The sequence below is a fragment of the Cynocephalus volans genome, chromosome 7, assembly GCF_027409185.1.
Source record: "Cynocephalus volans isolate mCynVol1 chromosome 7, mCynVol1.pri, whole genome shotgun sequence".
NCBI lineage: Eukaryota > Metazoa > Chordata > Mammalia > Dermoptera > Cynocephalidae > Cynocephalus > Cynocephalus volans.
Genome location: NC_084466.1, coordinates 119,695,726 through 119,708,732, shown reverse-complemented (window position 1 = coordinate 119,708,732; position 13,007 = coordinate 119,695,726). Strand labels below are relative to the sequence as shown.

The 13,007-nt window shown below is 43.5% G+C and overlaps 1 pseudogene; it reads right to left on the bottom strand.

Moving 5' to 3' along the window:
• Positions 1-6,641: 6,641 nt before the first annotated feature.
• LOC134381745 (interferon-induced protein with tetratricopeptide repeats 1B-like) lies at positions 6,642-12,258 on the bottom strand (annotated as a pseudogene).
• Positions 12,259-13,007: the final 749 nt, after the last annotated feature.

Below are 13,007 nucleotides of genomic sequence, written 5' to 3'. Positions count from 1 at the left end.
GTATTAGTGTCTATTTCCTTCTTTCGGTCTAATAGGGTTTGTTTTATAAATCTGGCTGCTCCAGCATTGGGTGCGTACATATTTATAATTGTTATGTCTTCTTGATGGATCAGTCCTTTTATCATTAAGTAGTGTCTCTCATTGTCTCTTTTTATGGTTTTTAGTTTAAAGTCTATTTTGTCAGATATAAGAATAGCTACCTACTCCAGCTCGTTTTTCTTTTCTGTTTGCATGGTAAATCTTTTTCCATCCTTTCACTCTTAGTCTGTGTGAATCTTTATGGGTGAGGTGGGTCTCTAGTAGGCAGCATATATTTGGGTCCTCCTTTCTGATCCAGTCAGCCAGTCTGTATCTTTTGATTGGGGAATTTAAGCCTTTTACATTAAGAGTTGTTATTGAAAGGTGATGATTTATTCCTAGCATTTTATTGGGTGTTTGGTTGTCTTAGGTGTCTTTTGTTCCTTGCTTTCTGATTTACTCTTTGGTTTCTGTGTTTGTTGGTTCCTTAGGTTGTAGATAGAGTTTCTGTTTGCTTGTTTTCTCTTCATGAATGCCATTTTTATTATACTAGTGGGTTTAGATTTTTCTTAGGTTTTTATGGCAGTGGTAGTTATTTTTCAGGAACCAAACCCAGTACTCCCTTGAGGATTTCTCGTAAGGGTGGTCGTGTGGTAGTGAACTCCCGCAGTTTTTGTTTGTCTGAGAAATATACTATTTGCCCTTCATTTCCGAAGGATAGCCTTGCAGGGTAGATTATTCTTTGCTGGCAATCTTTGTCTTTTAGTATTTTGAAAATCTCATCCCATTCCTTTCTAGCTTTTAGGGTTTGTGATGAAAATTCTGATGTTAGCCTGATTGGGGCTCCCTTATATGTGATTTGATGCTTCTCTCTTGCAGCTTTTAAGATTCTCTCTTTGTCTCTGAGTTTTGCCAATTTAACTATGACATGTCTTGGAGAAGGCCTTTTTGGGTTGAATACATTTGGAGATCGTTGAGCTTCCTGGATCTGAAGATCTGTGATTTTTCCTATACCTGGGAAGTTTTCTGCCACTATTTTGTGGACTATGTTTTCAATGGAGTGTCCATTTTCCTCCCCTTCTGTAATACCCATGACGCAGACATTTGAGCGCTTAAGGTTGTCTGATATGTCTCTCAGATTTTCTTGCATGTACTTGATTCTTTTTTCTTTCTTTTTGTCTGCTTGTGTTATTTCAAAGAGCCTATCTTCAAGTTCAGAGGTTCTCTCCTCAACTTTGACAAGCCTGCTGGTTAAACTCTCCATTGTGTTTTTTATTTCGCTGTATAACTTCTTCAGTTCAGCAAGTTCTGCTACATTATTTTTCAGGACATTGATTTCCTTGTACATTTCCTCTTTCAGATCCTGTATACTTTTCCTCATTTCATCATGATGTCTAGCTGAGTTTTCCTTTATCTCATTCAGTTTCCTTAGAATTATCACTCGAACTTCCTTGTCAGTCATTTCAAGGGTTTCTTGTTCTATAGGATCTAGAGTTTGAGATTTATTAACTTTTGGTGGTGTACTTTCTTGATTTTTTGTATTTTTGGTATCTTTTTTTGGTGTTTATTCATTGTGGCCGGGGATTTCACAGTCCACCGGTTTGAGACTAATGACTAACTAGGATGTTGCTGTGGTTGCCAATTTCATATGGCTCCCTCTGTGACTGCTCAGTTGGCCTCTAGTACCTTGTGTGTGTGGTTGCCTCGGGTCTTGGGCTTCTCCGGGGAGACACCTTTCTGGTCAGCTTGGACTCTGCTGGGCTGGTGGATCACCTACCACAGGGTGTGTGATCTCTGTTGTGCTTTCTCTTCCTGTGCAGGACTTCTCCCTGTTCCGTGTGCTCTGGCCCAGGCTGTTGGATCGTGCAGTGGCAACCCCACCGGGTGTGTGGTTTCTGTCGAGTCTCTGCCTCCCTGGCCGCACATCTCCCCACTCTGTGCGCACTGTGCTTGGCTGGGGCGTGTCGTCTGCACCCCTCGTCTATCAGCTGGGCCTTCAAGACCCTGCTTGGCACAGCCTCGCCCAGGAAGTCTACCAGGTTTCTGCTAGGCACAGACGACCGGTCACTCTGGGTACCTTTGTAGCACTGTGTAGATCTTTCTCGGGTCTTGTGCACCTTTGTATCCCCCCAGCATAGACCGAATCTAGCGCCCACCTGCAGCCAGCTCTCTAGCAGGTTCAAGCGGACCTGGGAACTCTCCTACCATACTATTCCCAACCAGAAATTCCTTAGGCTTTTTTTTTTTCCCAACTGGTGGCCACAGAGATGGTATCTACCTCCCAGTAACAGGAAGTTTACTGGGGGCCGGAGTCCAGGGTGTGGTGGAGTGACAGTGGGCCCGCCCGTACTTCCTTGCCCTCCGGACACTGGCCGGGGACGCCCCCCACCACCAGACCCGCCAGAGAACCGTGGAGCGAGTGGGAGGGGAGGCCAGCCCGCAGGCTCTGGAAAGACCCATGCCGCCGTGCCAAGCAAGTGGGAAGGCTCAGTGACGGCCGAGCCGGGAGGAGCTGCCAGCACATGGAAAATGGAGGCAGCCCCGGGGCGGTGAGTGGCCTGGTGATGTAGGCAGGAGCTGGGTGGGCGTCAGCCCCCGCACAGAGCTGGGCCAGGGGACACTCACAGTGATGTGCCAGGTCGGGTGTTCACTCTCTGTCTCTGGTTTGTCACCTTCCCTGTTCTCAGCCAATGCCGCCTCGGGCTGTTCAGTCGCAGCGCGGCTCGGACGCTCCCAGGAATCTTCTTTAATGCTGGCCTGTAGCCTCGAATCCTGAATAGGGCAGCTGGCCGCCTTCAGCGCGGCCCCGGCCTCCGGGAGCCTGTCTGCATCCACAGCAGCCCTGGCGCAGTGTTCCCTGTTTCGAGACTCGCTTTTGTAGGTAAGAAACAGTTCTTTTCCTGCTCCACACTTCAAAGCTCTTGCCTGTAAGTGAGGCAGCCTCTGTTGCCGGGTGCAAAGAGGCAGTCACCCCCAACGACCGTCCACCAGCAGCGGTCCTCCCTTAAGAGATGGTGAGAGGAAGGTCCACAAGTTTCCCAGCTGCTTGAGGCCCAGTGGCCGCATTTTCCACCTCAGCTTCTCCACGCCAACCGCCGCAGCCACCGCCATCTTGAAACCTCCATCAGTGTTTTGACCACTGTATGAAAACCAAGCTCTTGGATCTTGAGATTATTCATAAGGTACTTCCTATCACATCCATGGAGAAAGGACCCAGACACCAAAGTCCTTTGTTGTGAATGGTCCAATGATTTTCATATCTTCTCATGGGTCTTCTAGGGACCACACAGCCCACTTTAACTAACCCACAATGTTTCTTACTGCAATATATTCAAGTACTAACGGACTTTTTTTTATCATTTCACTTTTTACATTTCAGGCTTATTTTGAAACAATTATAGACTCAGAAGAAGTTGGAGGAAGGGTCGGTCCTGTGTTCCTTTCACCCAACTTCCCCCAAAAGTGACATATATCTGTAGTACAATAATGAAACCAGGAAAATGACATTGGGCCTATGTGTGTATTTTAAAGATGAAATATGAAATATACTTAGTTAATCTTGCAGCTGTTTATCTTTCTTCCCAAACTTAACATTCCTTTCTAAGTAATACCAACTTATCCATATGATCTATTTCGTTATACACTAACAACAGTTTCAGAATAATAATATCAACAACATACCTCCAGAATACTTGCTGAGTAGAGTTTTACAATTTTTTCCCTGTTCTTTTTGTCCATAGACATATTCTATTAAAGGTATAGAGTCAAATTGCAGTGTATTAAGAATCACATGGCATCCTTCTCTCTGTGTGGTTTTATCGTGTATCCCATATATATTTTGTCTAGTTTGTCTCACTTTGCTTTACGTTTTAGAAATTTCATTTGTCCTTTTTATTTAAACATTTTATGTACATTGTAAAAGAGAGTAGAGTTGAGAGAATTTATCAGTGAAAACTAGATTCTACAACTAACGCTTTACTGTATTTACTTTATCACATATCTATTCATCTATTCGTTCCTCTGTCCATCCATCAATTTATCATATTTTTTGTTGTTGCACAAAAAGAGCAATCAGAACAATTAATTGATAAAGCACTTCAGTGTGCATATGCAGATTGCTTTTAAGTATATGAATCTGGTTTTATAATTAAGTGTAATATTTACATGGTTTCAAAAAAAATACTGTGAAGTCTAGCTTCAATTGCTTTTTTATAGATTCCCATTACAGAATTTTATGATCTTTTCATTCCTTTCATTTGACTGTACGCAGATAGAAATGTCTTTTATATGCATTCCCATATCCCTCTGTTCTTCCCTGGTCCATACTGAGTGTAGGAGCCAGTGACACGAGCAGCAACTACAAGATGCTCAGTCAACCATTCCATGATTGTTTATCAAGTGCTTCCTATATTTCCAGGTCTGGGAGATTCGATGTTGTTTAAAATAGATTGTTTTAGGACTTGCCTTATGCTCACCCAAATACACATGCCCACATCCCCTCCCCACCTCCTCCAATTCTAAGTGGACTCAGTTGCTAGGTAAACAACTTTTGGTGGTGGGAATGGAGTGGTGGAAATGTTTCAGCATTAATTAATGAGTGCAATGGAACCTAATTTCCTGAAGACTTACCAACTAGGTGAGAATTATATTTGTGATGAATTTAGCCAAGATGATTATAAATCTCCCATTACTTCTTGTTGCCAAGACCTGCCAGTGGCTAAGGAGCAATAGTTGTTTAGAAACTACTACAGAACGGAGCCCAACCAAAAAGCTGGGAGTTATGTAGTGTGATAAGTACAGCAACATTGTCTGTGTGTTTTCTAATCAGTAGAGATGTGTCCTCAGATTTCTCATTTAGATTTATTCCAGGAGCAAACACAAATCTCCCCTACAAGTGGCTCTACAGCGTCACAGCTAAGGAATTCAAGGAGAGGCCAGAGGAGCCCAAGAGTCCCATGTTTACAGGGAAAAGACAATATAAGTATTCCCATTTCAGTAGTTTCCTCTGGTTAAATTTGATGAATCTGTTTTTTTGTTTAGTATCAACATAACTGAAAAGGTTGTGACTTGTGTGTTCCCTAAGTGTCATCTGAATGTCCCATCCAGTCCCTGAGCACAATCCCCTGGCATTGGTCAATCCTAATTTTCAGGGATCAAGGTAACAGAAGGCAACCTTCCAATTCCATGGCCTGTAGGAGTAAATTGTTCTCCAGTATCTTAAAACATTCTTGGTAGTTGTAGTAGATTGGATTATGACCCCCACAAACTCCCTGACACTTGAATTGTGTCCTCCAAGTTTTATGTATGAGAAACTTAGCCACCACTGTGACTATGTAGAGGGTGGGGAATCCTATTATGGTAATTGAAAGGTGGAGCCTTGAAAAGCTGATTGGATTGTAGGACCGTGCAGTCGTGAATGGATTAAAAATGATGACAAGGGGAATGGTTCTGAGGGCTTTGAAACAGGAGGACAGTCTGTTGCTCTTTCTACTTCCACCATCTTCCAATGTGAGATTCCTGGGTTGCTGTCACCACCACGAGACAGACTTTGGACGTCCCAGCCTCAGAAAGTGTCAGCAATACATTTTGTTTTCTTATACATCACCCACTTCCAAGTATTTTGTTAGAAGCAACAGAAACAGACTAATCCAGTAGGTTTATATTCCCACAGTTTCCTCTGCTTTAGGCCATCTAGTGCTGCATAAATTGTTCTGCATTTTTCAATTTCCACCCAAACATAAAAGATACATCTCTTTTTACTTACATCTCCAATGAAATACACTCAAAGAATTTCTCATCTTAGCAGATGTTACTGAATATTTTGGGGTAGGGAGCAAAAGGGGATTATATCACACACCACCCAGTAAGGACTTAAAAACTGCATTAGAGTATTTATGTCATTTTCACCTTTTTTATCCCAACCAGAATTTTTCTCTTACTTTCCCTTTCCCCAACACATTTTAAGTTTCCTGAGGTGTGAATTAATGTCCAGCAATGTGTTTGGAGCACAGAGATCTCTTGAGATTGCCAGAAGATGAACAAATGCAAACAAAAGGTTGGATTTATTATAAGGAGGTCATTGGCTTGACTCACTGACCAGCCCGTCTTGGCTGCAGAATGGCCTTGGGAAATGGAAACTTGGGCTGGAATGCTGTAATAAACCTCTGAAATCTCAGTCTTCTTTCTAACGCACATCTTTGCTCATTTGCTTTGCTCTTAGATCTTGTAGCAGGTCAGTGCCGCTGGGCACATGAACAAGAAACCTTCTTTGTTTGTCTCTTCTGCTTGGGACATCTAGACCGAGAATGGAAGCCGTTCATTTCATTGGCAAAATCAGAAGGAAAACAATTCTTGTTGGTCTAGCAGATGAGAGATGCCCCAAACAGCATTAATCAACCTTGGCCTATGAGTGCAGGAATGGGTTGTTGAAGAAAGGATGCTCCTGTCATAGACACATGGATAGAAGGGGAAACAAAGAGGGGAGTCAGTCAGGCAGCAGAGTATGTGTTGTGTCAAACTATTGTGTATTTCCGCATGTTACAGATTTTTCAAGGCAGCAATTGGGAAAGATTGATGTCCTATTTAGTGATGAATATGTTAAATGAGTAATGGTGACCTCTGTTTCAAAATATAGAGTTGAGGTCAGCAGCCAGCCTCAGAGCTCTCTCATAGCACGTGAAGGCTTCACTCACTTCGCCTTTCAATTTGTGGACAAGCCCAAGGAGGCTCAGACTTTCCACAACACGTACATTCCAGTGAACACGTATTATAGCCAATTTTTCTAAAGCATTGAGAAGTTTCTCCCTGTAATAGGGCATTTTTTCTATTTTTAGACCTTTTAAGTAAAAGGTGATTGCTGTATCTTCAGACTTTATGTGAAATTGTTGGAAACGGCCGTATCAGTAATGAATCACTTGTTGCAGGTGATCCTCAGTGATCTTCATGCATAACAGTATCTGAAAAGTGTCCTCAGCGTCTCTGTGGTGGGCTATTTGTGCATACATTTCAGCGAGGTCAGCATCAGCCGATTCAGATGAGGCTTTTAGTTTCAAAGTATTTTGAAATTCATTTATAGCTAATCGAACCAATCTGTCCACTTCTTCTCTATCCTGCCCTCTAGACTGCCTGTTTGCAGCTTTCTTTATTTGGATCATCTTGTCCCTGTAGCAAAGCCCCATCTGGTGATGCACAAAAGCAGAAGTGGGTGTTGCCCACAAGGCCGTATTTAAAAACTGAAGAGCTGTATCTAGAGAGCCTTTTCTTCAGTAAAACGTGGATGCATATTGAAAGACATAAGTCTGTGAGGACTTGTCGGTCAGAGCTTCTTTAATGAACTCTTCTCCTTCAGCTTCTTGTCCTACTTCCTGAGGCTTCAGTGCAAGGAGAACCTCAATATATGCATCTTCTGGATTTAGCCTGCCGGCCTGTCTTAGAAGGTGCAGATTTGACGTGGTAAAACCATCCAGTCGATAAGCAGTAATTGCATACCCAGTGCTGAATTCAGCATTTTTAGGGTCTGCTTCCAGAGCCTTTTCAAAGCAGTCCTTGGCCTGTTCGCAATTCCTTTTGCCCCACTTCAGCAGAGCCCATCCTTCCTCATGGTCCATCTCAGGACACTCCATTCAATAGCAGAAGGGACTTGCCAATGTCTCGCAAGTGCTCTCCACCTTGCCCAGGTAAGTCTGGTCTTGCCAGTCTTCCCAGGTGGTAGCACACCCAGGCATAGTTGCCCCGGGTCACCAGACTTCTCATGTCCGATTGGTTGTCATGATCTCACTGGATTAAGTCTTTGGCTTCTTTCAAGCTCTCCAAGGCTTTCTGATTATGGCCTTTCAGGAGCTTCTCACAGGCCAGTACGTTGTGTATTCCCACACTGTACTTGGTGTCTAGGAACAATCTCATCCAAGACCCTGTTTTCTAAATCAGGCATTGCTGTGATTTCAATTAACAACTTCCATATAAGGTGACATCTCAACTGAGCCAGGCTATCTTCAGTGAGATTTCCATCAGATTCCTCACAGTAAAAGAAGACAGCAATTATTTCTATTTTTAGTAGTATTCAGTCTACTGGAAATGAAGCCAGCACTTCAAATAGTCAAATATTCTCTGTCCCAATGTCCCTGCCTCTGTTAGCTCTTGCCTCTGGCTCCTGTGCTTATGCCATTAGGACAGATTTCAGGTTGACACAAATACCCGGAGGAAATGCTGAACCCTTCATGGTGCCAGCAGGTAGGTATTGGAAGTCTACAAGTCAACTCAAAAGAGATTTTTTCTGCTAATATCAAAATAATTTCAGCACCACCTTCAACACTGCAAAACCCTTCTCTCCTGCTCCCTCCCAGCTTTGTAATACACCACTAATGCTGTCTTAACAAATGTGGAACAGAGGGTTCACAGAAGGGTGAATTCCTTACTCATCTTACCCTTATTCCCAACACGTAAACACATTTTGGTTTTCTCTCCTCTCAGACAGGGTTCTGAGTGAAATATGACAGCCAAATATGGTTTCAAATGATGAATTTCATGAATGCTTGAGCTAGGTTGGAAAATGTGGTAGGACATCCTACCTCCTTCACCTCTATGAAATTACTGAGCCAATCCCAAACAGAGAGGTTGAAAAATGGGTGGAACCACCTCTCGATGGCAGACTTACTGCATGGGGACAGAAGTAGGGGGATGAGTGAACATTGCATGGGGCTAGATGTGTCTATGTGAGGAAGTGTCAAGTCTCACTTTTGTAATTCACTGAACCTAATGTCACGTAATGTTGCAGCCTAGTGGCGGGCAGTTACTCTAAATCTCAAAAAGTGAAGTGATCACTCAGCTACGCATGGAGAAGACAGAATAGTAAGTTTGAAGGGGACCAGAAGTTTTCTTTCCAATATTTTACTGTTTTATAAAGTGCAGCTGAAGTTCTAGTATTCCTCTAAGAACATAAGGGGGCTAAAAGAAATTTGTCTCTAATAGTGAAAAAAAGTATCCCTCACATCCTATGTAAGTATATTTGCCTCTGCGTTCTCAACTAATTGTCTTACATTCTATACGCGACATGTTTTCTACCCTTTAGGCCTGAGAAACATTCTGGAGGGGACCTTTATAAATTTCCTTTGATGCTATATATGTCAATGTATAGCAGAAAGCAAGTTTCATATAAATCCCATCATCCTGACTCAAAATATTTAACCATAACCTCATCACAAAAATGACTATAGAACATTCCCTTTTGAAAATAAAGGGAAAGGGAAAATTCGCAAAAGATGAATAACTGTCAAGTGAGGTAGAGAATACTCAGGCTTACAGAGTATCTTTCTATTTATTGCCTCTGAGAATACAGCTCCTGGCTCCATAGAGTCCTCTCATTTCCGTCAACATCTCCACTTCATAATCTCCCCACAGATCTTGGATTTTTCTTGAGTGCATTCCTGCATACACTCCCAAGCCATCCTCTGCAGGCCTGAGTCTATGGAAGATGACATCCTGACACTGAGTTTGTTCTTGCTTTACGGCAGGACTGCTTGGTTGACTGCTGAGGTCAGGAGCTCCAGAAACCTTTCTTTTTACCACCAAACCGTGGTCCGGAAATATTGTCTAATGAAACTTGTGCACGTGCCTGTGTGGATGTGGGTGTGGGTTTGAATGTGATGGTTGTGAACATGGGGTGAGATCAGGAGTGAATAAAATCAGTATTCCTCACTGAAAATAGCCTCCACTTCTAAAGGAGATGGAATCAGGAAGAGCTTCTGACCAAAATGCTCAACTTTGCCTACTGCAGTCCCTGGTATGATGAGAGCAGACACTGCCCGGGGAAAATCATCCGCACAGACTGCCATTGCTCTAGAGCTGCTAGAATATTTGTGGATGATCCATTCCAGGCTTTCTAACTTTGTCGCATAACCTCAGGCACCTCAGCTGCTGATCCAGCCATCAGTAGAAAGAGTCCCTCCTTCTGAGTGATCTAATCAGGGCCAGGGTGACCTGCATTGATAGGTGCATCGATAGGTGATATTCCAGATTTGAGCCCTCACCAAGATTGCAAAACTTCCAGCGCACACTTGGAACAACCTTACAGGGCTCCCCTGCCAACCTGCCAGAAGAGAATTATTGTTCTTTCTTATAGGTAGTTGTTCATCAACATGCGTCATCTTTTCTTTCCTCTTGGTCCTGGGAAGACCATGAGGTAGAATGCCATCAGAGAGGTGTCCTTAATCTCTAAAAGAGGAATGCTAAGAACCTAAAGTCCTCCTGTTACCTAGTAAGCACACAGAGAGTACTGTCATTAGCAGTGTACGAATTATTATAAAATTACGAGTATGTGTATGTGTGTTGTGACTTAACCCCTCTGTGCATATGGCAGGTGTGCAATTTTAACCACAAGTAGCCAGGCCTGTGTGTAGATCCTCTTCCCTTCAGCTGCTTGTATTTTTGATCAACGCGCATGAATGGAAATAAGAGTTCACCCTGCTCCTCTGTCTCTGTACCACTGGGATCAGGAGTATCTCGACATGGGTTTTCTTCATTCTGGAATAGTCCAGAGCCCCCTTAGGCCACCCCGACCAGGGGACTCTAGAAACACAGGCACAGGCCATTGCAAAACCTCTTGGGTAGCCTAGCTGCCAAGGCTGGGGAGAGGGTGAACCTGCTTTCTGTCAGCTCCACAGCTGTGGACAAAGCTCACATCATTGTATTGCCACGGGCCCATTATATTAAAAAGAGAGACTGGATAATCTTGTGGTAAACTCCTTTGCAATCCCTCACTTGTAATTTCTTCTCAAGACAGGTATAGGTGTTTACTGGAGGAGAGATCCTAGAAGCGGGGCCCCATTTACTGAAAACTCTTCCTCTCCCACTCAATGGGACATCCAGTGGGAGAACTGTATCATGTCAGAATGCTTTTCAGTAGAAAATATTTTCTGTATTTCACCAGTTCTAACCAAACCAGCAAGAAAGGAATACGTATTCTTTAGAACCAACACTTCACAACCGCAATAAGATTTCCCATCTTCTAACATCTAGTATAGTGGTTTTTCAAACTTTAGCATGCAACGTGATCACCTGGAAGACTTAAAACACACAGATGGATGGGCCCCACTCTGATGTTTCTGAGTAGGCAGGTCTAAGGTGGGGCCTGTGCATGTGCATTGCTAACACGTTCTCAGGTGATGCTGATGCTGCGGGTTAGGGTACCACATTTTGAGAACAGTTGATGTGGTGAAAGGAAAATTTTTTAGTAGTCACCATTTCAGTTTCACAGTAATCCCAAAACTTTAACTTGGTATCAGTAAGACCAGAAAAAAGACGGTTTTTGAACATAGCTTCTTCTCCTTCCCATGTAAAAGCCTGAAAGGATCTAAATGCTCTTTCCCTGACTGGTCCCCATGTCAGCCTCCCGTCTAGGCACAGGCCTCTGTTCCCGTGAACACTCAATAAGTATCCTCTGGATAATTCTCACTGCATTAGAAAGTGCTACACAAATGACATCTCCTTTGGAATTAAGATCGCTTACTTCTTCCTTCCCTTAAGAGCACTGCTGCTCTTATTAAGCAAACTCAGTAACAAGACAGTTAGAAAACTCACCTCTGTGCATATATTTTCATCTTGCCCATTTGGATCTACTTTCCTGCCTTCTTCACTATGCTCTGTGCTCGGGGAAGCTGAGTTTATGGACTTCATTAACTGGACCTCTCTGATTTTTGACTTTCTTTTGGGTTTACCCCACCAGAACGCAACAGTCAGAAATCAGAGTGCAGGAGGAGGTGAAGCTGGTGGTGTTAATGCCTAAGCTCCCACCGTGCTCACTTGGCAGTGGTTGAGATTTTCACCAAAAGCCTTTAGAGAAGCCCCTCCCCTACAGCCACAGGTAGAGGTCTCTGCAGGTCTGGGGACCACTCTCTCCTCTTGCCCATGTAGGCCTAGGGCTGTCATGTTACCACCATTGTTAGCCCTCGCCCTGCTCCTATTTAGTATCATCTGCTGTTGATTTTCCTGAACGTTGCCCACAGCCTCTTAAATAGCCCCTCTAGTACACTCTCCTCCATTACCTGCCTGAGGGTGCCTATCAGGTCGGAACCTTGAGTGAGACAGCTCCCCTAGGAGAAGGAAATGGTCCATAAGTACAGGTTTGGAATTTCAAAGTGCACAGAAATAAGGTTGGGAAAGCAGAGAAAGCCTTTACCTCATGGTGCTTTGAGGCAGCAGGTGCTCTGTTGTGGTTTGGTCCAGGCTGGGAGGCTCCGCTGGCATTTGTCCGCAGAGTTCTAGGGCTTTTCAGAAAAGCATACGCTTATACAGTAGAGGTATCCCCAGGCAATTTTTCATTCCTTTCAGGCCCAGTGAAATTGGCTGTGTTCCATCTTGGTGAAAATGAAACTTGGAGAGAGGGAGAACTGTTTCTGCTTTGATTATGAATATGTGCTCAGTTTTGGCAGCTAACACGATGTTTGTGAGAAGCAGTTTTGATATGCACGTTTACTGTTGGAGTCAATGTGGCCCAGGAGAGAGAGGATAACGGGATCTTCTGATGACATTCAGACGTTGTGGAAAGACCAGTGGAAAAACTGTAGCCCAGCTGTGCTGTTTCTTCCTTCTCCTGGGCCCTTAACTAGACTATCTTTCCCAAAATCCCTTGTGTTAAGATGTGGTCATATACCTGAGTTGTGGCTAATGGAAAATGGGCAAACATCGTGTGTGCCATTTCCAGGCATAGGCCATGAAACGCCCATGCATGGTCTTCCACGGTCGATCTTCTTTTGTGTGAACACCTGGAAGAAACATATGAAATATGGTAGAGTCAAAAGATGGAGGGAGTCTTAGTCCCTGGATCACTGGATGAAAGACAGCCACTTGCCAATCAGGAAAATGAGAAGTAAATCTCTATGTTGCTTGCCAAGTGATATTGCAGGTTTTTTGTATGATAACAGTTTGCATTACCATAACTAATAGAGGAGACAAGAAGAAATTAAAATTGTATATACTTTCCCAAATCTCAGATA